This window comes from Magallana gigas, chromosome 5, assembly GCF_963853765.1.
Source record: "Magallana gigas chromosome 5, xbMagGiga1.1, whole genome shotgun sequence".
NCBI lineage: Eukaryota > Metazoa > Mollusca > Bivalvia > Ostreida > Ostreidae > Magallana > Magallana gigas.
This window is the reverse complement of record NC_088857.1, coordinates 20,455,366-20,469,999: the sequence shown is the minus strand read 5'-3', so window position 1 is coordinate 20,469,999 and position 14,634 is coordinate 20,455,366. Positions and strand designations below refer to the sequence as shown.

General features: G+C 31.4%; 2 long non-coding RNA genes across 4 annotated transcripts; both read left to right on the top strand.

Moving 5' to 3' along the window:
* Nucleotides 1-594: 594 nt before the first annotated feature.
* On the top strand, nt 595-4,950 carry LOC105335370 (uncharacterized). The gene is made up of 3 exons (XR_010714149.1): nt 595-819; nt 1,343-1,549; nt 2,132-4,950. It is a non-coding gene; the product is annotated as an uncharacterized lncRNA (long non-coding RNA).
* Nucleotides 4,951-6,855: 1,905 nt separating this feature from the next.
* Nucleotides 6,856-12,881, top strand: LOC105335371 (uncharacterized). Of its 3 annotated transcripts, none has more exons than XR_010714147.1 (5): nt 6,856-6,968; nt 11,213-11,329; nt 11,414-11,532; nt 12,379-12,585; nt 12,720-12,881. It is a non-coding gene; the product is annotated as an uncharacterized lncRNA (long non-coding RNA). The 3 variants fall into 3 exon arrangements; XR_010714148.1 differs by having other exon boundaries at nt 6,858-6,968; nt 11,208-11,329; XR_010714146.1 differs by lacking the exon at nt 6,856-6,968 and having other exon boundaries at nt 10,949-11,329; nt 12,720-12,880.
* The last annotated feature ends 1,753 nt before the right edge of the window (nt 12,882-14,634 follow it).

Below are 14,634 nucleotides of genomic sequence, written 5' to 3'. Positions count from 1 at the left end.
GTACCGCCTCGCCGACGTAGAACCCATTGTTTTATTATCAATAAAATTTTAAAATAAGGTCTGTCTACAAATTTCTGATAACCCTCACAAGTAAGACAAAATCATTGACAAAATCATTGACTCTTGCCAGGGACGTACATACTAATATGTACGTCCCTGCTCTTGCAAACAGAAATCATCACCTTCTAATTCATAGCAAAATAATTAGTTCAAGTCAAGGTGATGAACATCCTCACTTGTATTCCTTAGTTTATTAAAAACCAATTGCAATAATGAAGGTAACATTGCAGTAAAATAATACATAACCCGAGTTAAGGGATGATGTCAGATTTTTTTTTCTACAATGATTGCCAAATTCATAACCCGTATGAATCATTAAAGATTATGCTTACATGTATATTTGCTATCTTGTTTTAATGGTGCAGTACTTGCTCCTGGCAGATGAAAACAACTTGTGTTTTTTCATTCGATGAGAACGGGGACCATTTACATGTAGTAATACACTTGTCCCTACTCTGACAGGTATCCACCCACCGCTACCCTGGCGCACTATAAAACGGCGAGCCCTACACGTACAATGTATTCAACATTGCCTGTAAGAATATATTAACGATAGCGATAGTGGTTTGTTGGTGTTCCTGGTTTTCTAATAATCTATTGCGCGGCATTTTAGTGTTAAAACGTTTTATTTTACAACCGAAATGAAATTTCTGATTGCACCCGCGTATATTTTATTTATCACTGCTGGACTGGTGACGTCACAGAAATGTCCACCTTGTCCTGCTTTTGCTGTTGGCGGAGGCCTTGCTGTAATAGCTGGTAGGCTCGTTTTGTGACAAATCTATAGTATGTTTTTATTTATAAACATTCATATGAAATTCGAACTCTCTCTCTTCATCGAAAGTATTTATAATGATAAATTATAATAGATCCACAGTACACCATTTATCAATAATTTTAAATCATGCTCATATGTTTAGTAATTTTAGATTCAGAAGCCAATATTTTTTAAATATTTGTACTTAAATATATTTAGATAGAATGATTTATTCAAAATAAAACTCCATGCATCTAAAGTGAGTTGAAATGGGAGATAAAAAGAGATTCTGAACCAATTTAACTAAAACAAATTCTTGATAACCCCCCCTTTTTTTCCTTTTTTTTTTTTTTACATTTTTGGGAGGCATTCAGCAAAAAGATGCTATAATATTGGCTATTTGTTAATCATACCCCGCAAGAGTAAGCGTCATTTACATTGTTCACTTAACGTTGCGAAAGTATCTAAATTGATTCCACGCCTTTTTCACACTATTTAATCTTAATATATTTCTAACGTTTTCAGCAACGTGCACATCAGTCCTTGCCTCTACACTTTACCTACGCAATGAAGCTTGTTCTGATCAGGTTAAAAGTAAAGATAAACACTGCACGGAAAAAAGACGAATAATTGATGAATCTCTCGTTACCTGCAATGACAGAAATGTGGTTTTGAATCAGGAGAGGGAAACAGTGATGGACGAGTTAGAAGAACAGCGTGAGCTTTTGTCAAGTGGGTATAATCATCTTTAATTAGCAATTAAAATGCAGAAATGTAGTCGACCATGGTTTAATATAAAATAAGCAATAGTCATGATTTGATTATTGTGCTTCCTAGATATCATTTAAGTTAAATGTTATAATGGATCTTACAACGTCATCATTTCCCGGTCTTGGAAAAAAACCCATCAAACTTTTTTTCATTTTCGAATGAGCATCAAAAGAAAAATATTGGCAACAAATTTTTTTTTCATTTCTTAAAAGATAAACTGTATTTACTTCAAGATGCAATTGTTTGACTTATGGGCTCTTGAAAAAACAAGTAAGATGGTCCACTATTAAAATGAATTGTGATTTTTGTTTTTGCAATAAAAAGATTTATACAATCCTCAGAAAACGGGATGGTAGATGTCCGGTTAATTGTTTTTAATCAATCAAATAAAAAAATAATTCAAAATGATAATTGATGTTGAAGCAATAAATCTGGTCAAAATATCTAGAAAAAAAAATTGAACATGGTCTCGTTTAATTGAAAAAGAAAAACATATAGGCCCTACCCTACTACATGTAATATCCTTTTCTTTTTGTATTTCAGATTTATCGGACGCGGTTTGTGACGGTATTCCCGAGTTTGAGTTATGTAAGAGATGCGTTGTAATTACTACTGCTCTCGAATGCATTACCCAACCTGGATGTTTGTTTTTTGAGGATATTGGTGCATGTGTCTTTGAGACTTAATAAAAGATGCATATCAAAAAAAATATTCTGTCACTTTACTTGCAATAAATTTTGATGGAAAGTAGTAGAATTCTTATTTTTAAACTGTTTAGCTTGATTGTGTGACCACATTCGTCCCAGGTCAAGGGTTTCTGATCTGCCCGACGTATGCAATGATAATTTTTGTTTGCAGCGTTAACGCTTTACCATTAAATATATTTCTCTGGAACCAGCAAACTATTATCAACTACCAAACATGACCTAAAATATTAATGTATATACTGGATTCGGACATACAGTATGTTATACATTATTTGTAAACTTTTTTTTAAATTCGGGTTAAAATGTCGTAGAGATATAATACCTCTCTTCACATACTCAAAACTTTGCAATTTACGTCGCACAAAAAACTTGCAATAGTTTTTAACTGGTTGATATAATTTCCTACCATTAGGCGCAAATATTTGATACCAAAAACAATCCTCATGCATCTATTTTGCAACAAAAGACGTCGTCAATAACTTGCTAAAAATGCAAAAATGGCGGGAAACGTGTACATTTAAAATTTTTAAAATATGTTTTTAACTTAAAAAGTAGTACACCATCCTATATGGTTTACGGGGAAACAGGTCGTTTCCCTTTATGTATCAATGTATATACCAGAATGATTTCCTACTGGTCAAAGTTATTTACAAACTCCGAAAGCAAAATTGTATCTGTTTTATATAAGTTTTTGGTCTTGCAATATCAAAGGGGAAATATGTCAAACTCTTGGATTGTAGGTGTTAAAAATATTTTAGATATGTGTGGTTTTTCAAATATTTGGTATGAACAAAATATTGTAAATGTAAAGTGGATTTCTACAATTGTAAAACAAAGGTTACAAGACCAATATATCCAAAAATGGTCTAGTGACATTAATGACTCGTCAAAAGGGCAAATTTACAAGATTTTTAAGAAAAATTTTAATTATGAAAATTACATTAATATATTGCCACTTAGGCTCAGAAAGGTTTTTATGAAATTTAGAACCTCAAATCACCATCTCCCAGTGGAGACTGGGAGATGGTACAATACACCTTTAAACCAAAGAGTGTGTAAACTGTGTAATTCTGGTCAAATTGCTGACGAATTTCATTATATTCTGGAATGTAAAGAACTATTGACATTTAGACGTAAATATCTTGATGAAAAATACTGGTCAGCGCCAAATACTATTAAGTTTGTGAACTTATGTCTTGTTCAAATGCTACAAACCTGAAAAAATTATGTTATTTTATTATCAAAATATACAGTTTGATATAATAGTCTGTCCTCCATTATTATACTTGTTCCTATCTTCATTGTATATATTGTATATTTATGCTTATTTACTATTTATTTACTACTTATTTATTCATTTATACAATGTACCTCTGACTTTTGAACTGTATATAATGATTGACCTCATGTACCATTCCATGGTGTGAGCGAAATAAACTGAATTGAATTGAATTGAAATATTTTAATTTTATGATCAAGGCACCACATCAATTGATTATTTTTAAATAGCTGACATTTATTAAAATAGAGTATATTAATAAATAAAAAAGAGTTTATATACTTTAAATATATACATGATATACAATTTTACATATAAAGTTTATACTTGATTCCCATATCTACATGTATGATTAATATGAAACTTATTAAGACATCACCAATAGATTCTTACTATTTATTGAGTATTTATGAAATATTTAAATATTTTAATTATATGATCAAGGCGCTATGCAATATAACTAGTTTAAGATCACTAAAAATAGGAAAATATATATATTTACACTGTATAACCCAACTTTCAATGCTACTTAGTTTACACGTCTTGTAATACATTGTATTAACTTTCTATAATCAATTACACTTTTGGAAAAATACATGAAATTTCAAAACTATTCAATAATCAATGAAAATATGTTGAAAACAACTGATTCTCAATCTTCTATCTAGGAAGTTAACCTTTGTCTTATATATATATATATAGTTGTATGTATAGAATTTTAGCAAGTGTAGTGACATTCAGGCTAAAATTACACCAGTATGTAGATATTTGATAAATGTAGTAATTTTAAGAAAGTTAATGTTATCTAATATTACATGTAGTATTACATGTATGCAAGGGTGAACTAGATATATAAAATAAATAAAAATAAGCAAAATGTTATCAACAAAAATAATTAGATTTGTGACTATTCAAATCTGCAAGTATCTTGAATATAAATTAGAAAAAAAAGTATTTATTTTCATGCAATTGTAGTTTGAGGAGACCGTCCTACGTCTAGATGGGCGTGCACCAGAGTTTCTTGCTCCAGTGATGGACTATGTCTACAGGACGTGGATCCGTTCTTCAATCTTCAAGATCCATCACTGGAGTGTGTTCATGACGTCCATCCAGGCGAACAATGATGTGGGGGGGGGGGGGGGGGATGGCACAACCGCCTAAACACCAGTGTTGTCACCAGGGGATCGGTTCCCTTTTACCATCTTCTTCTTGTTCTGCATCGGGAAGCGACCAACATCACAGTGCAGATGAAGATGGTATATGAAGGGAAGATGAAGAGGTTCCAAAGGAAGAGGACATTACAGGTGGAAGGTCGTGTCTTCAAGCTGTGGAACAACTACTGTGAAAGATCGATCACTGCGAGTGAACTGTTAAAGGGCTGTGCTTCTATTTATGGACCACCAGCTTTGAACATGTGATTCGTTCAGATATCGTGATATCGACAGCTGTGCCCCCTTCGTGAAATGTGCATCTTGTAATGTAAAAATGTCTTTAACTTATAAAGTATCTTTGTTATTGTCACTGCATTTAAAATATCTTGTTTTGTTTTATTGAGTTTTTTTAATCAAAATTGCTATTACTGTTTTTGTTATTCGTTGTGCCTATGTTTAAAATTCATAATGAATAAAAAGATGGATGTAGCTAAGAATATAATAATCGTTTTTGTTCTTTAAAGGATTTTAATGAATTAAATTAGACAAAATTGCAAAATGAGTTAATTGAATATACAACTACAAGCAATATTATAGTTCACACAGTATCAATAATTTCAGTAGCAAGTGAAAAAGTTGCTTTTTAATTGTAAAAAAAATGTAGTAAACATACTACAATGCAAGAAATTAAGGACATGATAAGAAAATTATTTAAAAAACCACAAAATAATCATTTCTGATATTCAATCTGTCTCTTTTAATTATTTCTGCCTATAGTAATTATTGTAAGTATTTTTACTACATTTAGCAATAATATGATTATATGGATTAATTGTCTCAATTCATATTTTAACTAGGCCTATTTTCTCCGACCGTAATTAGCTTGGGAGCGCCTCTGATATGCTCATTGATGAATGTGAAGAACATCGCGCCAAGATGAAACTAAACTGGTCATATAACAACCAAATGTGCAAATGTTCATAAAATTTTCATATTTAGAAAGATAAATTCTTACATAACTTATATCAATTCAAAATATAAGTTAAGCCAGTAGCTAGTGAATTATTTCGTATCTGTTGATAAATGTGGTCGTAAGTAATAAGTTACATTGAAAAACTCACCTTTCTTCATAAACAGACATATCATTTAATATTTATTCGTTTGATGAGATATCGGCGCTTCTGATTGGTCGAAAAATTTCTTTGATACCTGCATCAATAAAATTGAATGCGACTACTCGCAGCTATCGACCTACCCTGTACGCGCATGTTTAAACTAAATGTTTATCAAAATGTTTGCATTTTCTTGAATTCTATCTGACTTTTGAATTGTTTTTTGTTTTTGTAAAAATTCATAGCAGGATGCTTCTTTGTCAATTTAAGAAACTACATCCTCCGTATTCTTCACTTAAAAATAACAATCATATTAATGATGCATGCGTAAAATTTAAATGGTTGAAATAGGTGGTTTAAATTAACAGGAGATGGTCCCTATAGTCAAAAAGCAAGTTAATCTTTGCTGTCTTGGGTCCAGTAAATACTTAAAATAAAAACCAATGAAACTGAAAATAAAACATTTTCACGAAAGATAGAGAACACTTCGTGTTTTCAATGTTTTACTGAATCGCAGACAGTTTTCAATTTTTTAACGATTTTACTTTTTAATTGTATAATCATTAACTTACAAAAAGTGGGTTTCATGCACATTAATTGCAAGTTAATTGCAAGTTAATTGAAACTATATAGCTTAACGACAGGTCAATCCGACTTTTCCCGTTAAACCACCAGCTAAATGACTGCAATTACATAGTCTTACAAGTTAGTGAGTCAGTGTTTTCAGCTGTGATCACCTGACTTCAATATTGATGTAAATGTACCCCAGACCGGAAATATGGTGCATTTTCTGATTGAAGGAAACACATGGTTCATTCAGATATAATGTCAGAACATTACATAACCCAAATCACATAGATACATACATATATGTAGGTATACCTACCCTTTGCAATCATCATATTCGTGTAGTTTATGACAAATAAAAAAATAGATATAAACCCCCGACATCACGTCTGGCGCTAACATTTACCTGGGAGGTGATGGATTGCACTGTTTACTGTTCGGTCATTGGAATATTGTTCTATTTTTGTAGACATTGCCTCAAGATTGGCTTCACGTAATATCAAATAGGAAAAATGATTCATCTTTGATGAAGGAAACAGAGTTCATCCTGGCATACACCACGAGGTAAATATGCAAATTGCACTGACCCTATTGTACTGTCACAAAGTATTCCACAAACATTCTTTATAAAGATAAAACTTGAAAAGCGATTTAAAAAGTTAACATCATTTAAAGTTTTACTGTTGATTTTATTTCGTATGTTCTTTTAACTTTCAAATTTTTACATAGCATTATAAACTTCTATATTTATCAGTATAAACATTGAAAATGAAAAAATAAAATTTGAAAATTTTAAGTCAAATCGTGTCCAAGTCCCTTTAAAGGGTAAACAAGTTGCTGTACATGTCCTTTAAAAAAAGACTACAATACGTGGACCATTTGTATGTGTTTCCAACGAAAAAGTGAAAGCCTTAAGATTATCAGAGATTCCACCGACTCTAGCCCTCTGCTTTTAACCACTAAAGTACGTTGTATTACGTATACATGTATGTATAGCCCTGACTTTTTATCTCAGAATTTAAAGGATTCATACATGTACTTCTAAAATAACTATGATCTATCTATGAATGAAGTTTGCATGTACAGTATCAGGCATTCGGTGAATTCTACTATTTGCGCACACATTACGATTCGCACTACTTTGTTAACTATGAAGTGACAGCTCTGTGTAAATTAAAAATTTCATATGATGCATTTTTCTTGAGATTTAAACTTTTATACAGTGACATAATTATTCAATCACACTTAAATACTTAAAAAAAATTTAATCGGGAAGTAACAAAACATTGCATATTATGCTATTTGATGCATGTTGTAGTTTCGGCATAACATAAACTTATTTCATGATACTGATAGTTAATATCACATGCCAATCATTTTTTAAAAGGAATACTTTGTTTCTGTACTGTTTACCGACAACTTTACAATTACAGCGCCTTTGAACTTAAGTGTGCATATGGCACGGAATCCCGATCCCGATTCAGATAAACGTGTGCTAGCCTGCAGGCATGTTCACGAAACTTTCCTAAGATATGACCTAAGTGTGTTCCTAAGATATGACTTAGGAAAAAAGTTAGGAACATCCTACGATCAACTTAGGACACGTCTTAAGATGTAGCTCAACAGTTACTTAGGAACATCTTAAGTTAGGATATCCTAACCTTCTACAACCATTCTTATTTTTTCACAATTATTCATTCAGATCGAATTTGATAGACTTGTGTAGGGATGAATCATGAAACATTTTGCCAGAGAAAATTGTACGTCTTGGTAGTTAACACAAAAGGCCTAAAACCAGTAATATTAATGTATGCATTTTAATAATTTTACATTTACCTAAATATATATCAGTTACCAATAACAATTTAGTTTGTTTTTCTTTAAATGACCCCTCCCCCCCCCAAATAAAAAATATTACAAGCCCCAAACAATTCAAATAACTGTTCTTTTTTTTAAAAAAAGAAAATATTTATCAGGATATAATTGGCTTACAAGTAGATAATTATGTAAACAAGACGTGTGTATTGTAATTTCATAATTAACATTTGAGAATCTTGTAATACATAAACACGCGATTTTCATAGAATTTGAAACGTTACATGAGGAAACACATGTACTCGTACAAACACAACCAATTTCCCTTTAATCTGCAATATATAGAATACCCGAACATGTTAAATAAGAAATAAGTTGTAATATATTTCGAAAATATATAAATACAGTTCATTCGACATTACAAATGTTTTAAAGATTATTTTTTTCAGACTAAAGTGATAAAAATTAGGAATGATCATGCATGGTATATGTAACTCGATGTAAATTTACTTTTTTATAGCAAAGGACATTTAAATAATTGTTATCAAAAATTATTATAATCAAAACAATGAATGTAACTCATTTAGTGTACAATGTAGATTAAAAAAATAAGTGAATAACTTTCATTCGTCAAACAGAGATAGTATTTGCAGCAAAAAAAAAAATCTTAATTTGTCAGCTCCAAGGCAGGCGTGTAGCAACGGGGAAGTGGTGAGAGATCGGGGCCCCCTCCACATCATTTTGTTAAAATGAACATACATGATAGAATAATTGACTTTGCCCCCCCCCCCCCCTCCCGGATTAGGAATTTGGTGTTTGTCGAAAATGCTGGAACTGTGGAAAATATTGTCTTGTTCTACCGGTCTTAAGAAAAGGCTTCACAACATCCATATCCCTAAAAACGTGATTTTATAGCTTTAGGATGGTCTTAGGACAAGGTAGGTGATGTCTTAAAGTTAGGACAAAGTTATGGCGGTTCCTAAATTTAGGAGAGCTTGGAGAAACAGACTTAAGACTAAGACGTATCCTAAGATGTACTTAGGACATACCATAGTCCTAAGATAGCTTCGTGAACATGCCTGCTAGTCAGCAAAGCAGAACATTACGCACAGGAACCAGGCTAGCTCACGCGCAGGCTGAATTTTCACCGTAGCATCCGGTTTAACCTCGCTTATATATTTTCTGCGTGGACCTCGGGGTCCACGCAATAATTTCATTTTTGATGTATTGAATGGTAAATTGTCAAAATTTAGTAAATTATTCAAAATGCACAAGTAAACCATTTTATTCATTAAAAGAATTGAAAATAAAATTCTGATAGAGAATCGTGTCGATATCTCTTTAGTTTATAGCTAATTTTATATCTTTAACACACATGATTATGCAATATATATATCTTCCCTTAATATATTCCTCCTATGGTTTTAGTCAACCAGAAACAATTAAATCAAATATAATAATTTTATTGGTGCAGGAATATCATGTAAAGGGGTGTTGCTAAAACGCGGAACGGAAAACGGAACGGAACGGAAAGCTCTAAAAGGGTATAGACTGGCCAGAAACGATTTACTTTGAATCATTTATTCATATCTATTCAATGATTATCAACATGTGGCTGTCTTATTGATATTCTTATGAATGTCTACCAAATATAGCATTGTATTAAATTGGCTTTAGTTGAGTACGAAATGGAAAAAAAATCAAATGTATACGAAAAGTGAAATATTAACATGATTAAATAAGTAAATTAGCTAGTACTTTTTACTTATTTTTCTTATTTGGTATTGCTGGCATATCAGCGTAACGTGCACAGTTAGTGAAAGCGTTGCATGTGTTTTATGAGTATATTTATATTCCAAATATGCTGTATATCTTACACCAACATTAAATTTTCAGTGTTCTATACGATCTTAAATCATACAGACGATACAGTATCGTGAAGATGAAAAAAAAAACGTACGACTGACGACATTCAAAATTAAAATACTTTACCTGGTTCTTGGTGAAACTAGTATTTTTAACAATGCAATTAATTTTGTTTACGTACGTTTGCATAACTTGTCAGTTGTTCATTCCTGCAGCTATATACATATGTTCCGAATAGAGAGCTCTTCAGGTTGCCTATTTTGATTTTCCAATTCTAGTATACATTGGGACTATAGTCTGTCGAACCCAAAATATTCATGCACATTTGGACCATTTAAAAAAACCACATATACCTGTAAAAGATGCAATTGAAATAGATGAAACGGGAAATATCCAAGAAAACTTCATTGACATATCATCATTTGTTAATCGGAAAAACTCACAGGATCGAAAACAGATTTCTTATGGAGATTCATAATGGGAAATGCTGACATCTTTTCTCCATTTGGAAGTCACTCAGAAGACCTTGCACAATTTTTCAACATTATCATCAAGGTCTGTTGAAATGCAAAACCCCGTAGACTTCTTATGTTTAGCCGTGTATTGAAACCAGCTGATGAGCTAAAAAGGACGTTTTAAAGAATAATTACTGAGAATTGTTCATGCTCCTCAAAGAAAATCGCTTGAACCCTGGGATATATATAAATATCGAGTTATTCAGCAAAATGTGAATCGATGATATTTTGGGAGAGAATATAGTGGTCAATGCATGTATTGTACTGTTAATTTTGAGAAAAATATCCATTCTTGAATAAATAATCTAATGTTGCTAATCTTTCAAAAAAAAAAAAATTATATAAAGTAAATACGTTTTCAGCATGATTAACAAATCCATCAAGTAAATACTAGAAACATTAGATAAGATTTTCCGTTTTCCATTCCGTTCCGTTTTCCGTTCCGCGTTTTAGCAACATCCCAGGTAAAGTGCTGGAAATATGTTACAACAAAAAGTTCTAATTTGTTAGGTACGGGTCATTGCTCAGTTCAATTCCGTATATAGTCTCGTGTGATTATTGGCGTTGGCAAGTATCGACAACTTGGTTTTTTTTTTCATTTGACGAGATCAGGGACCAACTATATACTAGTCCCTTTTTTGACTAGTATACACCTGCCGCTACCTTGACGCACTATAAAACAGGTGACTTGTTAAATACATGTACGTATTCGACGACAAGAACGGCAGTGTAAGTACATTGTATTTGATCTTTTCGGCTTACTTTGTAATATTAATTTAATTGACTACCTGTTAGATTTTATTACTGTTTTAGTCAAATGAAATCTCTAAAAGCACCCGTGTACGCCTTATTTATCGCCGCTGGATTGGTGACGTCACAGAAATGTCCAAATTGTCCCGATGCTCTCACTGTGGGAGGCCTGGCTATAGCTGGTAAGATTTCTGTTTTAGTCTTAAATACATTATACTAGTATTTAAAAAAACATTTTATCTGAAAAAAAATATATTGAAATATAAGATAAAGTTCTTTCATAAATATTATTATTAGATTGGATCTACTGCATGAAGTATTGACTAGTATTTTAATTTTAATTAAATATGATTTCACAAATAAGAGATCTTTATTGTGTTTCAATTATTTAAAGTAAATAGTTTTAGGTTTTTCTGAGAATCTGAAAAAAATTGTTTTGACTGCAAACAAGATATTTTAAAGGTTAAAATTTAGTATCAATTTATGCATGATATATCGTAATAATACATGTACATGCATAAGTCAAGAGGGGTCAGAAAAATTTATTCATGTTTTAAATAAAAAATTATTGATGAAAAGTAAAATTGTTAAGTTCATGATACTTGAAAGTAGTAATTATAATATTTCAAAAAAAAATAAATAAAAGAGTTTGCGAAATTTGAGAGAAAACGCATATTTTTAAAATCGAACATTTTTTTTTTATTTAAAAAAATGAATAATACCGACAGAATTATTATATATTACATAAAAATACAGTAGGTCGTATAAGACATTTTAAAATACAAATGAAGAACGTCAAATCCAAAAATTAATCATTCATTCAAATGTACAATAATTGACCATGAATTTATTTTAATTTTTAAAAAGGTTTACAAATATAAAATTATAAAATACTGTGTGTATGTAAATACGTTACATTGAGAAAATATGCTTTAGCCAGATAAAGAATATAAAGTCCGATTTGCAAAGACCTTTTGACATCACTTTGTAATTTTTGAACTTGATAATAACACTGTAGTTTTGTTTAGCGACATGTTCCTCCGTCCTTGCATCTTCCTTACATCTTCGCAATGAGGCCTGTGCAAAGCAGATTCGGCGATTGGATTCGGATTGTAAGGGAAATAATCGAGACCTTTTTGAAGCTTTCACCACCTGCACTGAGCAGAATGTGGCTTTAAATGAGGAGCTGGAAAACTTGCGGAGGGAGTTAGAAGAACAGCGTCAAGTCGTTGCCTGTAGGCTTCTGCTTTATTTATTTCTTTATTTTTCAATGAAATTTATAAAATCATAAATTGTACATGTTGAGAATAATGAGTTGAGTTACATAAGATATATATTATTGGTAATTGTACATAAATTTTTCTTTTAGATGTAAGGAGTCTGGTTTGTAGAATCCTTGGCGAATTGACATTTAATGGAGGTGAATTTGAGGAATGTTTAGACTGCATTACGATTAGTGATCCGGACGAATGCGATGGTCAAACCGCCTGTGGTATTTTGGCTACTAATGTCTGTATCAGTGTAGTATAAAATAAAGGATTTCAAGTATTCAGTGTTCTCTCTATCTGATTATACAATTCTATTGCTTTCTTACTTAAGAAACAATCTGAGGCCTAAAAAAAAAGTCGTGTGTTTAGGGTAACCCGACCTAACCTACAAAAATGCCCCGATCCTACACTTTTAAGATGTCTTTTTTTATCCAATTGTGATTTTTATATTAGTTCTATTAAAAACCCATTATCAAATATGACACAAACAAACATTCTTAGGATTTATGCAGAAAAAAATATGATAAAATTAAAAAAATCCCTACCTACCTAACCTAATTTTTTCATCAGTGTTTCCCTAAACACACATTTTTTTTAATAGGCCTAAAGTTGGTGTCATCTAATCCGCCGAAGCTATTGTTACCACTGCTTACATTAAAATTTTGTAAACGAATGGAATGACTGAGATTTCATCATAGCCGTTTCATAAAACTGTCATATCTTATGGTAATCTTAAGGATTACGTTTACTCACAATAAAAAAAATTCCACTGATGATATTGAAAAACCATCTATTGTATGTTATAGACCTTTCATGGTAATGTTATTTTTCACTTTCAAAAAGGTGGGTCAATGATCTTCTTTTTGAGTAAATGGCCATTGAATATATTTGGACAATTTAAGAAAAATCCTTTAAAAAATATAACTTAACTCTTTTGAAAATGAAATACAGTTTATGAATGGCAGTGACACTAAATAGATACAAAGCTTCCAGTTTTCATTCACAATTTTTATAAATATCCCAGTCCGAATTTCCTCTATCAGTTTTCAAATCCCTACCCATTTTCGATTCAATTTAACAAACAAGAGGCCCATGGGGCCACATCGCTCACCTGAGCAACAAAGGGCGTTCAAAAGATATTGTGTCGTATGGTCCCTCGGTAGAATAACAAAAAATAAATATTGTAAAGTATTCGAATTTTACACTTATTTTTGCATACACGTAATCTTTGACATTGTACCTTCATGAAATACTACTTTTTACCAGAATAAGAAAATCCTACGCAAGATATAAAACTAAACATTTGGTAGGGGTACACTGTTAAGTTGTTAACTTCCAATTCCCTATATTTTCGTTCTGCCCCCCCCCCCCCACTTTGTAAAGCGATCAAAATATATGAGAGCATATATGTACATTTTTTTCATCAACTACTTACTAGTTATTGTATTTTAAAAAAAAAATATAATGGTTATTGTTTTTTATTTAAAAAATCCTACATGTATAGATGTGAAAAGGAAAGTTGTATCTCAATGTGCTCAATTCCTCAAATTAAAAACATTTAAAAAATTAATTTGTCTTCTCCATTATAATTAAATGACTGTTATTTACTTCGCGTACAAACCAGGATAATTTTCTGCTGTTATATTTTCTTAGGAATAGCGATAATTACTTTATCCCCGCAACAGAAATGTGTCAGAACTATAGAAACTGTTTTAAAGATGTCGTTTTATTTACTCGTGTCTGAAAAACTATATCAAAATTTATGTAGAGTTCACATTATTTATTGTATAAAAAGGGGGCCCCGGAGAGTAGGTATATACAGAATATCATTCTTTTATTTTGTTTGTTTAAGTATTTAACATACTCTTATTCATATAGAATTTCTAATGTTCAACCAAATTTTCAGTGTCAATCGTAGAATTATAAGCAAGATACAGAGCTCACAGTTCGCCTAGGTTTGAGTCATATTTTGTTCACATGAGTTTATTACATTCAGCTTAAGATTTTTAACTTGGT